The sequence below is a fragment of the Hemitrygon akajei genome, chromosome 12 (assembly GCF_048418815.1).
Source record: "Hemitrygon akajei chromosome 12, sHemAka1.3, whole genome shotgun sequence".
NCBI lineage: Eukaryota > Metazoa > Chordata > Chondrichthyes > Myliobatiformes > Dasyatidae > Hemitrygon > Hemitrygon akajei.
In genome coordinates this window covers 87,562,506-87,585,902 of record NC_133135.1, presented here as the reverse complement: position 1 = coordinate 87,585,902, position 23,397 = coordinate 87,562,506, and the positions used below count along the sequence as shown (strand labels likewise).

At 41.4% G+C, this 23,397-nt stretch overlaps 1 protein-coding gene across 1 annotated transcript in view; it reads left to right on the top strand.

The window, feature by feature from the left end:
• The window catches only part of LOC140736638 (pappalysin-2-like), a 115,009-nt gene that overhangs the window by 56,149 nt on the left and 35,463 nt on the right, over positions 1 to 23,397 (top strand). The gene's annotated exons all lie outside the window — the stretch shown is intronic.

Below are 23,397 nucleotides of genomic sequence, written 5' to 3'. Positions count from 1 at the left end.
CCTGGATTCAAAGGCATTCAGGAAGGATACTCAAAGGATTGGTAGCAACTACAAGAGTGTCAAAATGTGCTTTAAAGTGGAGCCCAATATCTAACAGCCTGTTTGAATGAATCATGACGAAGGAGATGGTGGTGGACTTTAGGAGATCTAGGCCTCATATGGAGCCAGTGATCATTAATGGAGAATGTGTGGAGCAGGTTAAGACCTACAAGTATCTGGGAGTGCAGTTAGACGAGAAGCTAGACTGGACTGCCAACACAGATGCCTTGTGCAGGAAGGCACAGAGTCGAATGTACTTCCTTAGAAGGTTGGCGTCATTCAATGTTTGTAGTGAGATGCTGAAGATGTTCAATAGGTCAGTTGTGGAGAGCGCCCTCTTCTTTGTGGTGGCGTGTTGGGGAGGCAGCATTAAGAAGAGGGACGCCTCACGTCTTAATAAGCTGGTAAGGAAGGCGGGCTCTGTTGTGGGCACAGAACTGGAGAGTATGACATCGGTAGCAGAGCGAAGGGCGCTGAGTAGGCTACGGTCAATCGTGGAAAACCCTGAACATCCACTGCATAGCACCATCCAGAGACAGAGAAGCAGCTTCAGCGACAGGTTGCTATCGATGCAATGCTCCTCAGACAGGATGAAGAGATCATTACTCCCCAATGCCATTCGGCTTTACAATTCAACCGTCAGGGGAAAGATAAGTTAAAGTGCCGGGGTTATGACTGAGCTTAAGTTACCGTTCAATGTATTTTAGTAAACTATTTAAGAACTTTTTAAAAGCTATTTATTAATGCTTTTTTTTGAGAGGGTGATTTTAGATGCATATCATATTTATACTGAGTTAAGTATTGTATGTAATTAGTTTTTGATACAATAAGTGTATGGGACATTGGAAAAATGTTGAATTTCCCCATGGGGATGAATAAAGTATCTATCTATCTATCTATCTATCTATCTATTTTGCATATTGCAAGGGTCATTCTGCTCCATTTAGTAACAGCGTCACGTCTGCTGTTCTGCAGCTGAAGAAAGCCGCTTTTCAGCACTTGGCACAGGATGTGTTGAGATGTTGTTGCTTCTGTTCTCTTGGTTTTTAATTTTTTCTTCTGCTAGGTTGTTGAATTTTCCAGGAAACCTTCACAAAGACAGTAATCAGATTCACATGGAGCAAAGTGCTGCCATAGCTCAGCTTCCTGGTTCCAGCAATAAAACTTGCATTTACTTTTAGTGGATGTGACTTGGACAAAGGGAGCTACACCTCTCCTACACTAAATAGAATAGATTTGGCGTCATACACACAAGAGAGTCTGCAGATGCTGGAAATCTTGAGCAACACACACAACATGCTGGCGGAACCCAGCAAGTCAGGCAGCATCCATGCAGGGGATTAAACAGATGATGCTCTGGGCTGAGACCCTTCATCATGACTGGAAAGGAAGTGGAAATAATAAGAAGGTAGAGGGAGGGAAATGAGTACAATCTGGCAGGTGATAGGTAAGATCAGGTGATGAGGAAAGTGGGTGGTGGGGAGAGTGGGAATAAAGTAAGAAACTGCAAAGGGTTAGATCAATGAGACAAAGAGCTGAAGAAGGAGGAGTCTAACAGGAGAGTACAGTGGACTATGGAAGAAAGGGAAGGAGTAAGAGAAGCAGAGAAAAAGAGAGAAGTCAGAGAGATTACCAGAAGTTTGTGAAATCCATGTTCATGCCATCAAGTTGGAGGCTACCCAGACAGAATATGAGTTGTTACTCTTCCAACCCGAGTATAGTGTTCTCGCTCAGGTGTAAGAGAACGCTGAACTAAACACCGAGGTAAACCGTAGTCAATGAAAACAGGATCGCAGTAAGATTAACCGTTTACTGTTCACTCTTCCACATTAACGTATTGTGAAAACTGTTGATAAAACAATACAAGATTTGTACAGTATTTGTTTCCTTCTTGATATCACATTTACATCGTAAATACTTGCAAAAGTAAACTACCACAACTACATTACATTAAAATGCAGCATACAGTCAGAATCTACCTACGCCATTGACTGCTTTAAATACACTTCAACACAAACTATCCGCAACTTTTTAACTAACGAAAACATAAACCTTATCAACCGTCATTACTTTTAACAGAAGCAGCGTTAACATTTTAATTCAACATATCGATTATCTCATGAACTTACGGCGTTGCTTCACTATGTTTCTAATGCGTAGAAAGACAACTTTTCTTGCGCTGATCTCGCACATGTGAGCCCCCTCCTTCCCGTTTCTCCAAACCGGTATTTTCCCACAAGACGCAGCAAAACCGGATGTGACGTCATCGCATGCCGCGATATATCACAGGCAACGAATTTACTTTAAACAATCCTAACTTTAACTAAAAAATGCTAACAAACGAATTACTAAAGTGAAAATATTATAAACTAAACAAATGCCATAAAGGCAACACACCGAGTATGGCCTCATCGCAGCAGTAGAGAGGTGAAGGTGGATAGACGTGTCAGAATGGGAATGGGAAATCAAATTGAAATGGGTAGCCTCCGGAAGGTCCTGCCTTTTGTGGCAGCCAGAGCAAATGTGCATGATGAACCGTCCTCAATCTACTTCAGGTCTCACTCTCCTTGGAGCAGTATCAAGTCGTTATTTGAGATCTATAGCAGAAGAAGCCTTTTGGTCCATTGTACCTTGCCAGCTAAAAATGAAGTTATTCCAGTTGCTTTCACTTTCTAATTTAGTTTACAGTTTTGTAGCCTTTGAATTCACATGCTCATCCAGGATGAGCTTGTCTTCTGTATTTTGCTTAACACACTTTATAAAATATTCCCAAGAGTGATCATTAAACAAGTATCATACCAACTCACTTAATGGAATTTTATAAAACCAGAAAAAGAGAATTTGATCAAGAGAAGTGTTGCCATGAATTTGAGAGACTCCATTCTAATTAGAATATCTTTGTGCACATTCAAGAAAGTCATCCAATCAACTATGATGTTTAGCTGGTTTATGCAGCAAAAAACACATGTTATATTCATTATTGGTGAATATGCAGAGCAATATAACATGGGTATTATAATGAGACATGTAAGTGAAGGCATTTCTTCTGGCTTGGTCACAGGAGAAAAGGAAATACTTGCATTTATTTGGTACTTTGTACTATCTCAGGGTGCCTCAAAGCAAGTTATAGCCAAGGAAGTGCTTCTGAAGTGGCAGCTAATTATTATTTAGCAAGATTACACACTAACAACAACAGAATATTGAGCAGATAATATAGCCAGCACTTGGGTATCTTTAGCTGGAATGCTTGAAGGTTGACTATTGGTCTGGGCACTTGGGATAATGTCCTCTGTCATTCTTCACATAGGTTGATGGGATTGCTGAACTGGAGCCTCAGTTCAACAGCTTATCTGTAAAAGGCTGCATAATTCAATGACTTAAGTTTCTTTGAGTAAGTGGCAGGTAGAGGGAGACAGCTTTCACCACTCAAAAATGATCTGTTCCATCCATTTTCAGTTTTTATTGTTGATACACCTGCCTATACAGAAATCAAGCACTGCTAACTTGCATTTCAAACCACAGATATCTCTGGTTGAAGTATATACTAAGATCTGAACCAGATGAGTTATTTTTTTGAAAGTTATCAATGAAGTGATCAAATAAACTACAGAAACTTTTAAATGCATGTGAGTGAAGCCCCCAATGGTGGATCAAGAACTAAAATTTTGCTTCTTGTAGGGTACTGATCACAAAATTTCCAGACAATAGTTCTTTTGGTAACCAGTGAGAACTTGAGTAGGGTAACCAGAAGTTTTCTGAATCCCAGGAGCTCATATGGTTTTTGGACACATCACTGGGCTGGAGTATGTGGAACAGTGGCCAGTGGTTCTGATGGGAACTGTGGTGTTCAGCCACTCCTCAGTTTAAAAACCAAGAGGTGACAGTAGTTGGTGGGATTGGTTTGTGCTCCCAGAGAAGCTATGACAAGTTGCTGCAGTGTGCTTTTTAGATAGCATGTGATGGGAGTGCTATTTAGAGGGATTTCTTAATCCTGGATGATGTTGGAACTTTTGAGTGTGGATGAAGTTGCTGTCATTCATGAAGAGATATTCCTGACTTGTGTTTTATTGCAACAAGAAAACCCTTGGGGAGTCAGGAGTCCCAGGATCTGTTCTACTGCTGTAGCTGTAGCAGTCATGAGGCTGGTTCTAAACATTAGTGATCCCCAGGTGGGAAACTTTGTGATAGTAATGACACTCAAAAGACCATACTTCAATGTACCCCAAAACATCTATGTGGTGTTTTTCTAACAGAGAAGATGACAAGGAAATGGAGGACCTTGGAATCACTGATTGATGTTGCTATACGTTGTCACAAATACTGAGATACAGTCAAACCATTTTGCCTTGTATTATAACCTGACAGATTGTGCCATATATAATTACACTGAGGTAGTAAAAGGAAAACAGAATTCAGAATATAGTGCTGTATGTACAGAGAAAGCACAGGTAGACAAGTAAAAGTGCAGGGACCATGCCAAAGTAGATTGGGAGATTGAGTTCATTTTTATGACATGATAGGTCTATTCAACAGTATGATAACAGTGAGATATATGATGTCCTTAAGTCTGGTGGTTTGTATATTCTGCCCCACAGAAGAGGGGAGAAGATAAAATGACAAGGGTAGGAGATATCCTGACAAGTCATGAAGAAGGGTCTCAGCCCAAAACGTCGACAGTGCTTCTCCCTATAGATGCTGCCTGACCTGCTGCGTTCCACCAGCATTTTGTGTGTGTTGCTTGAATTTCCAGCATCTGCAGATTTCCTCATATTTGAGATATCCTTGATTACATTAGCTAAATTCCTAGGGCAGTATATGTACTGAGGTAATACTTGCTACCCTTGACCTTCATGGTGGTTGAGGTCGTAGGTTTTGGGAGATTCTGCCAGAGTATATTATAACCATTTAACTTTATGCTATTGCTTTGTGATTCCAGAGCACATTTTCCTTGCTGTCCATTGACTGCAGTTTGACCAGAATTCTGTGGTGCCACACTAAGTCAGCTGCTGTCTTGTTATCAAGGACATTTACTTCCACCTTCAGTCCAGACTTTCAGCTCCATAGTCTAGTGTTGGACAAATCTATGATGAAGTCTGGAGCCTACTGTGGTTGGCAAAAGCCAAACAAATAACAAGGAAGTTGTAATCTAGGTGATATTTGATGGCACCATTGACAACACCTTCCATCACTTTGTGTGCTGGGTCCCCCCAGGGAATTGACTGTTTTATAGACAGTAGTAATCATATTTTAATTTGAATTTATTCACTCTCTTGTAAATACTTAATGTTTGTACTTCATGTATTTTTCATGTAGATGAACTTTTTGCAGATTTTTTAACAAAAAAACACCTTTCATCACTTTACTATTGATTGGGAAGTAATTAGCCAGATTGCATTTGTCCTACTGGTTTTGAACAGAAAATAGCTGGGCAATTTTCCACATCACTGTTGGGAAGGTACCAACATTTTACCCCACTGAAATAGCTTGTTTAAAAATATGTTGCTAGTTCTTAAAGAATAACACTTCAGTGCTAGAGAAGTACATAGTCATACAACATGCCATCCTGAGCTAGTCCCATTTGGCTGAAGCTGCCCAATATCTCTCCAAGCCTTCCTATCCACGAACCTGTCCAAATGTATTTTAAAGTCAAAGAAGAAACAATATGTGGGTATGTGAAGGTGGTAGAAGGGAATGATGGTAATAGGGATGATCAAACAGGAGCCATTTTTGACCATTGTGCTCCATGGTGTCCTTCTCTGAAGGAAATGCTAAGGTGACTGCTAAATTCTGATAGCTCATGAGCACCACCACCAGATTATCCTGTGGTATTGCATCCTTGACTAAACTTGAATTTGGAGTAACTTGATTCAATATGCTGGATTTTATTGCTATCCATGGTCTCTCAAGCCAAGCCACTCTGAGCTTAGTGGTTAAACAATATTGTGAGATTTGCTGAAAGGCCTATAACACAAAATGAACTTTTTTTAAAAGCAATCAAATTAATGGGAGAAATGAAGGGAAAATAGTTGCATTATATACATTGTAGGCAAGAAGCAAAAACCTGCAGATGATAGAAATCTGAAATAAAAACAGATGGTATTGGCGTTTCTCAGCAGGTCAGGTAGTAACTGTAGAGAGAAATTTAGAGTTAACACCTGGTTAAAAGAATGAGGAAAATTTAGATGTTGCAGAGAAGGGGGAGGGATAAAGAGAACAGTGGGAATGTTTGTGACAGGGTAGATACTAAAGGTGACTGTATTTCATAGGCAGTGGAGGTACCCACTGAGAGTGGGTAGTGAAGGCTTATTGATCACAGCTGATCTGTCTTAGGGAGAGGATTATTGAGGGGAGAGAGAGTTAACAGAAAATCAAATAGTGTTGAAATGCCCAACAGGTCATGCAGCATCTGTGGAGAAAAGTAAGATAACTTCACAGGGGTGTACTGTAGGATTAAGTTTCCAGTATTCAACAATTAGACTGATGCAAAAGGCCAAAGGAATTAAATCTGGAGAAGATGATGCAAGGAAACAAAAGATAAATGATAGGATACTTACAATTGTAGAAGAGGAAAATAACTCTACACAACCAGAACATAGAAGGGCATGTAGATTAGAAGGCTGATGGTGTACTTGCTTTTATTATGTGAGGTACAGAATATGCAGGTTGATCATGCTGGAACTGTATAAAGTACCAATTAAGCCACACCTACATATATTGTGCGCTGTTCCTAGATACATTGTGCTTTCCAGGGAATATGTGACAGCTATAGTGGATGCAATGAAGCCTTATAGCTACAGGGAGACATTGGTTAATACAATGTGAAAATAGGCCCTTCAACACAGTCTGCACCAACCATCAAATGTTCATTTTATACCATCCTACACCAATCCTTTTCACTTTCTTTTTCCACATTCCCATTAACCTCCCCCAGATTCAGCCATTCATTTGGACAGTTTGCAGTGGCTGACTAATCTACCAACTTTATGCACACTTTGTTGACAAGCTTTCATTATAAGGGAAGATTGACTACCCTTGCCTGCATTCTTAAGAACAAAGAAAACTTCAGGAGATTTAATTTTGAGGTATAAAATTAAAAGAGTTTGGGAAACTCTCTTCTAACCTATTTAGAGCCATTAACGTTGTGACATCCCCTTTGGTCAATATCCTGGAGGTTACCAATATGTAAGATCATTTAGTTTGCTCACCTTGTGACAAATGGATGAATCACACTCGAACCATCCATCATCTGAAATCACCTGCATGAGCTGACCAAACTGACCATTCTCACTTGGTGTAATGCCAGAAGCCCCTTTAGTCTTGCCCTTGACCAAAAGAAATAAAAGTCAACATAGCCAACAAAACTTTCTGTATTGAAGATTATCAACTCTCAATTAATAGCAGTGACTGGTACAACAATGTGTCAAAATTTATAAGACATGACGTAGTGTTCTCACTGCAGTTGTATATCACATTGCTTCCTTTTTGATAAATAACCAACAATCTAAATATGGAGTCATAGGATTGTATAGCAGAGAAACAAGTTCTTAAGCAATTTATCAAACCTACCAATATTAATTCCACTTGTCTGCATTAATTCCATATCTCTCTACACCTTGCTCAGATTTCTCTTAAATATTCCTTCTGTTCCTGCCTCCTCCACCAACTCTGGAGGCTCATTGCAGATACCAACCACACTTAGTGTGAAAAATTTGCTCATATCTCCTTTAAACCCCCTCCCCTCCCTGCTCTCACCTTAAAACTAAGCCCTCTCATTTTGGACATCGTTTGGGAACTGAATCTGGCTACTTGCCCTGTCTGTGCCTCTTGTAATTTTATATAACTCTATCATGTCACCTCTCAAACAGAAAAGGCTCTCTTTATTCCCACTCTTTGCCTTCTGCAAATCAGCCAATGCTTTATCCATGCTAGTATCTTTCCTGTAATACCACGGGCTCATGTTAAGCAGCCTCATGTGTGACACCTTGTCAAAGGACTTCTGAAAATCTAAGTACACAATTCTCCTTTGTCTATCCAGCTTGTCATATTTTCCAAGAATTTCAACAGATTCTTTTGGATGTATGTATCCTGCACCTTCTGAATTACTTCCAGAAATCCCAGCTATCCCTGCTCTGCCATCATCCCTGCCAGTATTTTTTTCCAATCAATTCTGGCCAGCTCCTCTCTCATGCCTCTGTAATTGCTGATAGATCTGACTTTAGCTTCTCCTCAAATTTCAGGGTGAACTTGATCATATTATGATCTCTTTCCCCTGAAGGTTATTTTTTTTTTAAACATTTTTTTATTAGTTTTTCAAAACATTTTACAAATTAAAAACCCCAAATCCCAATGAGGAGCATTAATACAGTAGGTTATTTTGCCTTAAGCTCTTTACTCAATTCTGGTTCATTGCACAACACCCAATCCAGAATAGCTGATCCCATAGTGGGCTCAACCACAAGCTCATCTCGTAGGCATCCTAAATATTCCCCCTCTTAGGATACAGCAGCAATCCAATTTTTCCAATCTACCTACATATTGAAATCCCCCATGATTACTGTAACATTGCATACATTTTCTGTCTCCTGGTGTAATTTGTAGACCACATGCTTACTACTGTTTGGGTGTCTGTATATAACTTCCATCAGGGTCTTTTTACCTTTACAGTTCCTTAGCTTTATCCATAATCCATATATGGATGATGGGGTGGTAAACTGGATTAGTAAGTATGCAGATGATACTAAGGTAGGTGGCGTTGTGGATAATGAAGTAGGTTTTCAAAGCTTGCAGAGAGATTTAGGCCAGTTAGAAGAGTGGGCTGAACGATGGCAGATGGAGTTTAATGCTGATAAGTGTGAGGTGCTACATTTTGGTAGGAATAATCCAAATAGGACATACATGGTAAATGGTAGGGCATTGAAGAATGCAGTAGAACAGAGTGATCTAGGAATAATGGTGCATAGTTTCCTGAAGGTGGAATCTCATGTGGATAGGGTGGTGAAGAAAGCTTTTGGTATGCTGGCCTTTATAAATCAGAGCATTGACTATAGGAGTTGGGATGTAATGTTAAAATTGTACAAGGCATTGGTAAGGCCAAATTTGGAGTATTGTGTACAGTTCTGGTCAGTGAATTATCAGAAAGATGTCAACAAAATAGAGAGAGTACAGAGAAGATTTACTAGAATGTTACCTGGGTTTCAGCACCTAAGTTACAGGGAAAGGTTGAACAAGTTAGGTCTTTATTCTTTGGAGCGTAGAAGGTTGAGGGGGGACTTGATAGAGGTATTTAAAATAATGAGGGGGATAGATAGAGTTGACGTGGATAGGCTTTTTCCATTGAGAGTAGGGGAGATTCAAACAAGAGGACATGAGTTGAGAGTTAGGGGGCAAAAGTTTAAGGGTAACACGAGGGGGTATTTCTTTACTCAGAGAGTGGTAGCTGTGTGGAATGAGCTTCCAGTAGAAGTGGTAGAGGCAGGTTCGGTATTGTCATTTAAAGTAAAATTGGATAGCTATATGGACAGGAAAGGAATGGAGGGTTATGGGCTGAGTGCGGACCAGTGGGACTAGGTGAGAGTAAGCGTTCGGCATGGACTAGAAGGACCGAGATGGCCTGTTTCCGTGCTGTAATTGTTCAATGGTTATATGGTTATAATGATTCACCATCTTCTACCCTATGTCACCTCTTTCTAATAATAGCTTTCATTTTTTTACTAACAGATCCACACCACCCCCTCTACCTATCTGCCTGTCCTTTTGATACAATAAGCATCCTTGAACATTAAGCTCCCAGCTATAATATTCTTTCAGCCACAATTCAGTGATGCCCTCAATGTCATATGCGCCCATCTGTAACTGTGCTGCAAGTTCACATACCTTATTCCAAGTACTGTGTGCATTCAAATATACCACCTACAGTACTGTATTCATTACTCTTTTTCATTTTGTCCATATGTTACATTGCAGCCCATCCTGTTGACTGCAATTTTGCCCTATCATCAGTATCTCTTTGCTAGCAGTCTCACTACACACCGCTTCTGTTTGTAAACCAAAATCCCCATCCTCAGCATTATTACTCCGGTTCCCATCCTCCTGCCAAATTAATTTAAACCCTGTCAAACAGCTCTAGCAAACCTGCCCACAAGGATATTGGTCCCTCTTGTGTTCAGGTGTAACCTGTCCCTTTTGTACAATTCATCCCTTCCCCAGAAGGGATCCCAATGCTCCAGAAATCTAAACCCCTCTCCTCTGCGGCAGATCCTCAGCCACACATTCGCCTGTTTATACGTCTCTCTTTGTCCTGGTATGATAGATATCAGAATCATATTTTCTCTATTGAATTTGCCCTGTAGACTGCAACTCCAGTTAGCCAGTGTTAATGAATGTCTTACCCCAATGATCAATGGTACAGCTAAAAAACTGTTTTCAGTATTCAGCAGGTCAGGCAGCCTCTGTGGAAATGAATTGAATTGAATTGACTTTATTTCTTACATCCTTCACATACATGAGGAGTAAAAATGGAAAGAGTTGATGTTTGAATTACAGGACCCAGGGCCCAATCTATACTCATGAGCACTGTTTCAGGCTCATAGCCCTAACAGTAGGTCACTGGACCTATCTGTTTCTACAAGAAACACAAAACTTACTTTCCCTGTAACAATTCACTTGTAAATGTCTCCCTTCTGTATGCATGTCCAACATCATTTTTCTCTGCCTAAACTGAAAGAGGTTGATGTATTTCCAACACATATCTTGGGTTACAATGGACTGACTTGTAACTTCAAGTCACTGGTAGATAATCTCTACGTACCAGTTACCTCCTCGACCAATTAGACAGCCATAATGTATTGCGCTTCTTTCCTGTTTCCACCTGTTCGTAATCTCCTTACATCAGATAGTTACATACCCTTAATCTCTTGCGGTCAAGGCACACATTTCTTTACCACCTTCAGGGTCTTACTCCAATGTGCATTAGTTCCTACCCTGTGGTGTATATGACACCAGTCTATCATGAATGAGGCAGGTGACTCCTACAATCTTTTCACTTTCCAGTCTTTGGCCCGGTCTCTCAGACTCACAGATATTGGGCCTCCAGCTTCCAGTCTCTGGCCCAGACTTACAAACATCAGGTGTCTGATCTCCAGACAACCAGACCCAGAGGCTTTGACCTCTGGAGTCACCAAGCTCTGGACTTTTTAGGCTGAGCCTGTCCAGACTTCGCCAACCTCCAGCCACTGACTCCAAGATATTCCAGTCATGGGTTTGACCTTAGGGCCTCAACCCCAGGACTCGCTGATCATGGTTTTGACCTTCAGGCCTCGACTTCCAGACTTGCATGGATTTCCAACCCTGGTGATCTGAAGGGTCCTTATGATTCTCACTTGTACGGACCTTAGTTCTGGTACCTGGGGTCCTAGGAATGGCCAACCTAGGGATTGCTGGTTTCCTCAGCACTTGGAGGCTCGACCCCCAGCATTGCTGATCTTCAACAGCAGATGCCGAACACCTGAACACCCGCTCCTTCCCTGACTCTTCATTTATTGCCCATGACCTCTAAGTCTCCCTCACCTCTGTCCCTAAACTCTAACCTGACCCCTACCTCCTACGCTGTTCCCAAAATCATCGCTATGAATCTTTAAAACAAGTAAGTCAGAGTCACAACATCAATGGACAATCTTCCAACCACCAGGGCAAATTATTCCCAACTGTTGTTTGTTATTGCACATCCTGGATTTCAAGATAAGAACAGGTCCCTTTTCAAGAACAACGAGGTTTGGCAACTAATGGAGGTTTTACCACAGCACCTAAATTCTAAGAATAACTATAAAATCAGTACACCTGCTGAGTTCTTGAATAATACTGGCAGATCTTCAGAGGTTTAGTTTCCTAACCATTCCAAAGTGAGGAAGTAGAAAGTACAGCTAAGATATTACAAGCTTGTGACATGAGGGGACACTTCAAACTTTGTGTAATAAATGTTTCTGACTTTTCAGATACTGTTTCTTACCCTGAAGTTTTAAACCCCTTTTCATTTTCAAAAGTTGTGCCAGATAACTTTGGTTGAACTAGAATGTTTTACCTTGATTTTTTTTAAAAATGCTGGTTTACAATTTATTGTAAATAGGAGTCTGGAGAGTAGTATTGAGAGGCAAGCGGCACGTGTTATGTTCCACATTGGTAATACAAAAGTAACCTTAATGACTGAGTAACTAATTCTAATCTTCAGTGATTTCCATCAATGATTTCTAGCCTTTTTCATAATTAATCTAAATACTGAAAGTAAAATATTAGCTTGCTCTCATCTTGAATCCATTGCTAGTTTCTTTCTGGGATGTGCAGATTAATTCTTGCACTTGCAGAATTAACATCTGCAAGTGATGTTAACCCTTGCAGTGATCAACATCTGACTCTTCCAGTGCTTACAACCATGAGTTTCCAGACTGTGTTGAATGCACTTTCAGTGTATCATCACTAGGTTTGTTGTGCTGTTCCAGTTTTTTTGTTATCTTTCCCTTCACCGCATTGATACAGAGTTTCAAACCCTATGTCCTCTTCACCATCCAGATGATCTGTTTCCAACTCCTGCATCATTGTCTGTCTCTGGCCTTTCCTCTGTCTGTCTTCAATTGAAGCTCTCCAGAATGCCTATTGTCACCAGTATCAACCGCTACAGTGCTATTCCTGGCAAACTTTCCATCTATTCTCTGAAAATTAAAACTAATGGAAAATGGATGTTCATTATCCCAGCCTTTGCCAAGGACTATTCAGCAGTACTCTTTCCTGCTGATCCACGTTTGCTTCCAGTCTAATAAATGCCTTGATTTTTACAATTTCATTCTTGTTTCAATCCTTCTGTGGCTTATCTCAGTAACCTACTGTAACCTACAGTATGTTCTTGATTTTTTTCCAGTCCTATCATGATCTCGCTGTTGACAGTGTCCAATCAGCTGAAGAGCCTCATCCTTAATTCCTTCTTACTTATATATTGATAAGATGCACAATCTGCAGCTTTGAACAACTTCCTCTCATGCTTCTTAGTATTTCTTTCACCATCATCATCATTATGTGCCGTATCGTATGAGTAGGTCTTATGACCGTGATTGCTCTTGGTAAATGTTTCTCAGAGTTGGTTTGCCTTTGCTTTCTTCGAGGCAGTGTCTTTACAAATTGGGTGACCACAGCCATTATCAGTACTCTTAGAGACTGCGTGGCATCAGTTATGCGACGCATAACCAGGACTTATGATATGCACCAGCTGTTCATATGACCATCCACCACCTGCTCCCAATGCTTCATGTGACTCTGATCGGGGGGTCGGTGCTAAGTAGGAGCTACACCTTGCCTTTGGGTGACCAGTCGGCTAGCGGAGGGAAGGAGTGCCTTACACTTCCTTTGGTGGAGACGCAACTCCACCACGCCTCCCATTTATTTGGCTTAATGTTAGATTTTCTCCAATCATTCTTCCCTTGCATGCCTAATGGTGTTTAAAGGCAGGATGTGAAAGCAGTTATTGGTGACCCATGAACTTGTGTGGCTAATGATGTGCAGCTTACTGCATAGAGCATTCTAATTTGTTCAGCCAATGTTGCCCCATGTGTAACACAAAAAGAGAGAGAGATTGGAACATCGTTAGCACATGGTATCTACATACAGATACAAATTCCCTAGTCTTGGAACCTAAACCAATTTTTTAGCAGAAAATCTAGTGCAAGTCTCTTCTGCAGCTAAAGAGATTCAGTGTACAAGAAACATGAAACAGGGGAACACCAGGAGGACAAGAGGTTTCTCTTTTAATGTTAACCTTTGGAACTGATGAGCAAAATAAGATTTAAATCAGAACTGTGGCATTAGGGCCAAATCCAAGTCTTTGAAGTTTACAACAAAGTATTCTGTCATCCATGGTATCTGGAGATACTTATTTGGTGCAGTAATATTACAACCACATCTCAACAGATCAGCAAAACAGTGTCAATCCATTTTTAGATATGAAGAGGAATCTAAGTCCAAAGTCCTTGAGCTAAAGTTATAACTGCAGCAGCAGGAACTGATTAAAACACCAGAATTAAAAGAAAAAAAACTGGAAAGAGAGAAAGAATTTGTATTTGTGGCAAAGCTAAATTTTTAGAAGGAAGTAGCAATGGTGAGCTGTGTACTTTTTGTGTGAGCTCCTTTCTATAAAACAGCTTGAAAGCCACCTTGGTAGATGAGCTGAATGTCTGCTATTTAACTGAAAAACAAAACCTCCAGATTCAGGAAGCCTGAAATAAAACAGAACATGCTGGGCATCCTCAACTGGCCAGATGGCATCTAAACTTCCACACTGGTAAGGAAACACCAATGCCCTTGAACAGACAATCTTACAGAAAGTAGTAAATATAGCCTAGTCCTTCATAGATAAAGCCCTCCTCACCACTAAGTACATCTACATAGAGTGTTGTTGCATGAAAGCAGCATTCATCATCGGCCACCCCCACCACCCAGGTCATGCTCTCTTCTCACTGCTGCCATCAGGAAGATGGTACAGGAGCATCAGGATTCATGCCACCAGGTTCAGGAAGAGCCTATTACCCTCAGCCATCAGGCTCTTGAACTAGAGGAGATAACTTCACTTGCCCCATCATTGAACTGTTCCCACAACCTATGAACTCACTTTCAAGGACTATTCCATCTCATGTTCTCTATATTTATTAATAATTTATTTAATATTATTATTATTATTTGTTTCATTCTTTTTTTTGTATTTGCGCAATTTGATGTGTTTTGCACACTGCTTGGCACAGTCTTTCATTGATTCTATTATGGTTACTGAATTTATTGAGTATACCTGCAAGAAAATGAATCTCTGGATTGTATACAGAGAAACATAGAAAACCTACAACACAAACCTACAATACCTTCGGCTCACAAAGTTGTGTCAAACATGTCCCTACCTCAGAAATTACTAGGTTTGTCTATAGCCCTCTAATTTACTAAGCTCCATGTACCTACCTAAAAGCCTCTTAAAAGACCCTATTGTATCAGCCTTCACCACCATTGCCGGCAGCCCATTCCATGCACTAACCACTCTCTGAGTAAAAACCTACCCCTGATATCTCCCCAGCACCTTAAACCTGTGTCCTCTTGAGGCAGCCATTTCAGCCCTGGGAAAGTACACATCTATTAGGTCACCTCTCATTCTCCTTTGCTCCAAGGAGAAAAGGCTGAATTCACTCAACCTATTCTCATAAGGCATGCTCCCCAATCCAGTCAACATCCTTGTAAATCTCCTCTGCACCCTTTCTATGATCATATACATGTATATGATGACATAAATGTACTTTGATAATGAATTTACTTCAAATTTGAAAAGGCTTATGCAAAATCAGTTGAAATTCTATTCCAAAAGGCCCATTATGGAAGTGAGCTGGGAGTGACTTTCTACCTCAGGACCATTTTCCAGCATTATGCCCAAGTCCTCTAAATTCCTTAGTATCTAAACCTCTATTTACCTGTGTCAGGGTTATGCTCAGCTATTTGGCCTCCATAAATCCTTAGGGTGGAGAATTCCTGGATAAGAAATTTCTCCTCATTCTCTGTCCTGAATAGCCAACCTTTTATTTTGAGAGCTCTGGTTCTAGATGTCTAGGCTGAGAGAAATATCATTCTTGCATCTATATGGAGATATAGCATGGAAACAGGTTCTTCAGTCCACTGTCTGCAAATCACCCATTTTTACACCCCTAACCTATTTGTTTTTCTCTCCACATTCCCTTCAAGTCCACGCCAATGGAGTCATACAACTGTACAACATGTAACAGCCCACCACATCCATGTCATTTATTGTAGCTATTTACAATGATCCCATTTACCTGCACTAGGTCCATACCTATCAAAGCCTGAGTGATTCAAGTACTAGAGTAGATACCTCTTAAATGTCATAAACCCCTTCCCTCACCTATCCTGATCCTACTACTCACCTAAACACCAGGGGAAATTTAATTGTAAATAATTAACCTGCCAAGCCCCATAACTTTGTAATGTGGGATGAAACTGGAACACCCATTGCAAACCCATATAGTCACAGGAAGCATGCCAACCCGACACAGAGTAAGGTCAGGATTGAACCTGGGTCACTGGAACAGTGAGGTAGCAGCTCTGCCAGCTGGATCTCTACACCATTACCCTTTCAATTCCTGTGGAAAAAAATGTTTCAATAAGATCTTTCTTTCTATATGGAGTTTTAGGCATAGTTGTGTAATCTCTCCCCACGGAGCAACAGAACATCTCCAGGAATCAAAATGTGGTCTTAATTTCTGTGCAAGGCCTTATTGTAATGTCTGGCTAAGATTGAACACTGAATTGGAAGCTCCAGCCTACAGTTTATGGTAGAGCATGTCTGCATTCATTTTCAGCTAACTTTTTGAAAGTTATTTCTCATTATGACATGGCTGTATTCCATTGTCTGACACCAGAAGTGGGTGCAAAATGGTTTAAATTTTCATTAGTGTGATTTTGTTTTCCAAGCAATGCCATCTTTTTGGCCAATATTCCTCCCTCAACAATTACTATCCAGAAGAATTAGTTGGATCAACTTTGCATTCATAACACCAGGCATTGCATGGTTCCTTCCCATGAAAGACAAATGTAAAATTTGAAAGATATGAATCTTACTTTTCCCACTCTTTTGTTCAAATAAGGTAAACATCAACCCTTAATGGCCTCTGACTGCTTTACTGCATCAGTTGTGTGGTACTAACTGCTTCAGTTGAAGCGGAGGGTCTTTAGGGTCCCTCTGCCCACCATCCTATTAGCTAATGTGCAAGCCATAGAGAATAAGGTGGATGATCTTAAAAGGAGACTCAGCTACTGCAGGGAGAACTGCTGTATATTCTGTTTCACAGAGACCTGGCTCTCCCATCACCCCCGACAGTGCCATCCGACCAGAGGGATTTTCGATCCATCGGGTGGACTGCACGGCGTCTTCAGGCAAGACGAAGGGAGGTGGTGTCTGCCTATTGATCAACACTGAGTGGTGCTCGGACACAGTGGCACTGACAAGCTCCTGCAGTCCGGACCTGGAACATCTGTCGGTGAAGTATCATCCCTATTATCTGCCACAGGAATTCACCTCGTTCATACTGACAGCGGTCTACATTCCCCCCCAGGCGGACGTAGAGTGTGCTGTGAATACACTGTATGCCAACATCGGTGAACTTGAGACCAGGTATCCGAAGGCTTTGCTCATTACAGCCGGGGACTTTAATCAGGCCAGCCTCAGAAAAGCACTGCCAAAGTTATACCAACATGTCTCCTGCTCCACTAGAGGCCCGAATATACTTGACCACTGCTACACAGCAGTCAAGGATGCCTACTGTTCTGTCCCACGACCTCACTTCGGAAAATCAGACCATCAGGCCGTACACCTCCTCCCGGCTCACAAACGGAAACGGAAGCCGGAGGTCACGGTGTCAAAAGTGGTGTTGCATTGGACAGAGGAAACGAATGAGATCCTCCGTGACTGCTTTGAATCGGTGGACTGGTTAGTATTCGAGGACTCAGCAGCTAACCTCAATGAGTATGCCTCAGCTGTCACGGATTTTATCTGGAAATGCACAGAGGACTGTGTGTCTTGCAAGACGATCTGGGTATTCCCTAACCGGAAACCTTGGATGAATTATGACGTCCAGTCCCTTTTGAAGGCTAGAGCTGCGGCTTTTAGGTCCGGGGATACCAGTCGCTACGCGGAATCCAGGTGTGAACTCCAGAAAGCCATTAAGGGCGCCAAGAGGCAATATTGAGCCAAGTTGGAAGTCCAGGCTAACCAGAGGGATGCCAGTAGACTATGGCAGGATCTAAATGAGATCACTGGGTGCAAAGAAAAGGCTGGGAATATCAATAACTGTAGTGCTTCTCTTCTTGACGAACTTAACGTATGCTATGCAAGAATCAAACAGAAGAGGATCATCCCGCCCCCTCCGGATGAACCGGAACTGGTGGCATCGAGATTCATCGTCACCGAGGAAGGCTTTAGAAGAGCCTTCCTGAATATAAATCCAAGGAAGGCAACGGGCCCAGATGGTGTTCTGGGATGGGTTCTCCGGGCCTGTGCAAGCGAGCTAGCTGGAGTGTTTGCTGACATCTTCAACTGCTCCCTGCTTCAGTCTAAGATCCCCTCACGTTTTAAGAAGGCAACAATAATCCCGGTGCCGAAGAAAAGCAAGGTGGCATGCCTGAATGACTATCAACCTGTGGCTCTGTCATCAATTGCTATGAAGTGCTTTGAGCAATTGGTTATGGCGCACATCAACCATAACCTAACGCTTTGCAATTCGCCTACCGGAGCAACAGGTCAACGGCAGATGCCATCTCTCTGGCACTACATTCCTCCTTAGAGCACCTGGAGAACAAAGATGCATATGTAAGGCTCCTTTTCATTGACTACAGCTCTGCCTTTAATACCATCATTCCAAATAAACTGATTCCTAAGCTCTGGAACCTGGGTCTTAGCACTCAGATCTGCAGCTGGATCTTCAACTTTCTCACAGGCAGGACCCAGGCTGTAAAAATAGGGGACAAGCTCTCCTCTACAATCACTCTGAGCACCGGTGCCCCACAAGGCTGTGTACTCAGCCCCCTGCTGTACTCACTGTACACCCATGATTATGTAGCCAAGTTTCCGTTGAACTCAATATATAAGTTTGCTGATGACACCACAATTGTAGGCCGTATCTTGGGTAATGATAAGTCTGAGTACAGAGAGGAAATTAAGAACCTGGTGGCATGGTGCAAAAACAATAACCTATCCCTCAATGTCAGCAAGACGAAGGAATTAGTTGTTGACTTCAGAAGGAGTAGCGGACCGCACAACCATGCGGTTGTGCGTAGGCGTAACAGGTCAAAAGCTTTAAGTTCCTCGGGGTGAATATCACAAATGACCTGACTTGGTCTGACCAAGCAGAGTCCACTGCCAAGAAGGCCCACCAGCGCCTTTACTTTCTGAGAAAGCTGAAGAAATTTGGCCTGTCCCCTAAAACCCTCACTAATTTTTATAGATGCACTGTAGAAAGCATTCTTCTAGGGTGCATCACAACCTGGTATGGAAGTTGTCCTGTCCAAGACTGGAAGAAGCTGCAGAACATCATGAACTTAGCCCAGCACATCACACAAACCAATCTTCCGTCCTTGGACTCACTTTACACCGCATGCTCTCAGAGCAGTGCTGCCAGGATAATCAAGGACACGACCCACCCAGCCAACACACTTTTTGTCCCCCTTCCCTCCGGGAGAAGGTTCAGGAGCTTGAAGATTCATACGGCCAGATTTGGGAACAGCTTCTTTCCAACTGTGATAAGTCTGCTGAACAGATCCTGACCCGGATCTGGGCCGTACCTTCCAAATATCTGGACCTGACTTTCCCTTTTCTATTTTCTAATTATGATTTATAATTTAAATTTTTATTATATTTACTTCAACTTGTACTTCAGGGAGCGCGAAGCACAGAATCGAATATCGCTGTGATGATTGTACGCTCTAGTATCAATTGTTTGGTGACAATAAAGTAAAGTAACTTGATGCCTGTTGTATGAAAGTGCACACTGCCTTTCATACAACAGTTATGTGAGATCAGTTGAGCTTTATTTTGTCCGTCTCTCCACTGTGACTCTGACATCTCCGTTATAGGCCTCTTTTGTTGTGCCTGAGCCTGTGGACAAAGAGAGTGGGCTAATATTTCAATCACCCCTATTATGTATTCACAAACCACTTTTCAAATTCTGGTGCCTAATGATTTTCAGTGTCTTAAATATTGTAAGTACTATGTAACATCCATTATTATTTGAAGAATAGGTTGACTCATCATGCAGAAAGGTTGTAATAGTTAACCAACTGACTTGCTAGCAATAAAGAGAAAATGTCGAAAAATTTTTACTCATACATTAGTTTGGACAGAGCATCACTGGCAATGTCAGCATTTATCACCCATCCCTAATTGCTCTTGGGATACTGGGTCCCTTTCTTTCACAGCTGCAGTAGGCAAATAGATGTTGGCCTTCATTGCTAGAGGGATGGGATTTAAGAGCAGGGAGGTTATGCTGCAACTGTATATGGTACTGGTGAGGCTGCACCTGGAGTACTGTGTGCAGTTCTGGTCTCCTTACATGAGGGAGGATATACTGGCTTTGGAGGCGGTGCAGAGGAGGTTCACCAGGTTGATTCCAGAGATGAAGGGGTTAGAGTATGAAGAGAGATTGAGATGCTTGGGATTGTACTTGCTGGAATTCAGAAGAATGAGAGGAGTTCTTATAGAAACATAAATTTATGAAAGGGATAGATAAGATAGAGGCAGGAAAGTTGTTTCCACTGGTAGGTGTGACTAGAACTAAGAGATTTAGCCTCAAAGTTCAGGGGAATAGATTTAGGACTGAGATGAGGAGGAACTGCTTTTCCCAGAGAGTGGTGAAGCTGTGGAATTCTCAGCTCAATGAAGCAGTGGAGGCTTCCTCAGTAAGTATATTTAAGGCAAGTTTGGATAGATTTTTGCATAGTAGGGGAATTAAAAAGGTTATGGGAAAAAGGCAGGTCAGTGAAGATGAGTACATGGCCAGATCAGCCATGATGGATTGAATGGCGGAGCAGGCTCAACGGGCTAGATGGCCTACTCTTGCTCCTATTTTTTATGTTCAGTACCCTAAAGATCACATTCAGCAGTGCTTTTATGGAGAGAGTTCCAGGTTTCAAATCCAGCAGTGATTGGTAATATCCGATATTTCCAAAAGAGGTTGTTGGGCACCCTAATGGAAACCCGTTGATGATGATATTCTCCATGCGTCTGAAATGTTTGTCTTTGTTGGTGGTTGATGTGGCTTAATCTGTGGTGGAGCTGCATAGCAACTCATGCTGATGGGCAGTGAACTCTACCAACCAGAGTACATTTTGTGCCCTTGCTATTTTCAGTTTTTCCAAGTATAGTTCAACATGAAGGAACAGATTTATTACCTATGGGAAAAAGGTAGAGATGATAATCAGGTTGATTCCTTGCCCATATTTGGCCTGATGACCTAATCTCAAGTTAATGATAGAACTGGCATCAATGGATTGTTAGTCCAACCCTCTGAGTTAGTCATTTGGCACTCAGTTATAGCCCTACCATAATAACTGTAAAAGGAGCCTTGTTAGGTTGAGAGAGGTTTAAAGTTTATTCTACCTTTTGTGAAAAAGTTTCCTATTTTGCTTAGCCTCAACGAATAGTTTAAACCACAAAATGCTTATACTAAATAGTTTTGGTTAGTATGGACGCTTGGTAACACATTATGTCAAGTAAGTTGGACGACACACTTAGGGTAAAATTCATCATTTGTTAAGGAACTGATTTTCTGGAAGTTCAGGTCACTTGAGGTTCACAAGGCTGAACTTCAGAAGTTGTATTCAACCTGCAAGTGCTTTAACATTTTACATTTGGCATTTATACCCCTTTACTTTCATGAGCCAAAATTCCTGTAAGCATACCAAAGCTCTCTTATATTTTAGGTTCATTTAGATTAGCTTTATTTTAATCAACATTTAATCACAGCATATCTTTTGGGGCTTTATTTTACCAACAGCTCCAGTACAAACACAGGCTCTACTCTTATCAGTGATTTACGTCAAAAGTCTAGGAGATGGGGAAACCTCTGAAATATGTAAGCTCCATTTTGTTGCATTGCATTGATCTTGTGAATAGTGCAGGACAGAAACATTGCATGAAATTTAATCACTTCACTTTAATGGCGCTGAGAAGTGTGAAAAGGTACACTTTGACAAAAAGAATGAGGTAGGAGTTGGTGGGGATGTTATAACCAAAGGGGTTTGCAGACATAAGGAACACAATGTATAAATCTTTGCAAGTTGGAGGGCAGAACCTGATTAATAAAGCATATGGGATCCTTGGCTTCAGAAATCATGATGCTAAGAAGAGGTTAAGTTGAATCTTCATAAAATCCTAGTTTTACCACAACTGAAGTATTGCACCCAGTTTGATTGTGCCCTTTAGGATAGATGTGGAGGTCCTGAAAGGCAGCAGGGAAATTTACAAAAATACTTCCAGGAATGAACAATATCAGTTTGACGGGACTACAGAAGTTGCGACTTTCCTTGGAATAAGGAAAATTGATTCAGATTTATTTATCACATGTACATCAAAACATACCATGAAATGCCTCATTTGTGTTAACAACCAACTCCACCTAGGGATGTGCTGAGGACAATCTGCAAGCATTGCCACACAATCCATCACCAATGTTGTATGCCCAAAATGCTCAGCAGAACAAAACAGAATCACCAACCAACAAAACAACAGCAAAACAAGCTCCTTTCCTCATTTACACACACACACACACACACACACACACACACACACACACACACACACACACACACACACACACACACACACACACACACACACACACACACACACACACACACACACACACACACACACACACACACACACACACACACACACACACACACACACACACACACACACACCCCTTTAGTCTCCAATCTCCAGACTTTGGACATCGGACTTATATCTTTGGCATCAACCCCCAGATTGCCGATGGCAGGACCTAGGATTCTAGACTCGAATTCTGGGTGCACCGACTGACTGGCTCCCATGCCTCCTGCTCACATGAACACAACATCATGAGCTTTTGAGTGCAGACTGAGTGCTGATGTCCTTCATCACCCATCCACATTGCTGGACCTCAAATGTGGAGTGCAGCCCTGGGCAGTGGATGTCTTTTGTCACCCTGTCATGTCACTAGACTTTGAACGTGGAGCAAGGGGCAGAGGCCTGAGCTCTAACTTCTCCACATCCCTGTCCCTAAACCCTAATCTGATCTCCAACTTTCCAATATCACTGTCCCTAAACCCTAATCTGATCTTCAATTTTCCAATATCAGTCCCTAAACCCCTTTTGTCCCAAAACCATCTCTATGAACCTGAAAAAAATACAATTAAGTCTAAGCCATGTTGTCGGTGGAGACCACAGTGTGCGCCATCTTGAAAAAAAAACAGTAAGATTTGATGTAAGTGTAAAAGCTAACGGATAATAATATATAGAGTAGATAGAGAGAAGCCGTTCCAATTTTATTTCAGAACTAGCCATTTCTAATGAAATGCTATAAGCCTAACATTGTTTTCTCTTTCTTCCTTGAATACTATTGTGCACTCTCATATGATAAATCCATTAACAAATACCATTAGACCCATTATTTTTTTAAAATATCTGCTGCTTTATAATGAAAAGCAATGTCTCTTGAAGTTGCATTTATGTGTCTTGGCATTCTTTCCCTCTACAAAAATGTGTGGTGTAATTTCTCTTTCAAGATCCTTGAGTGC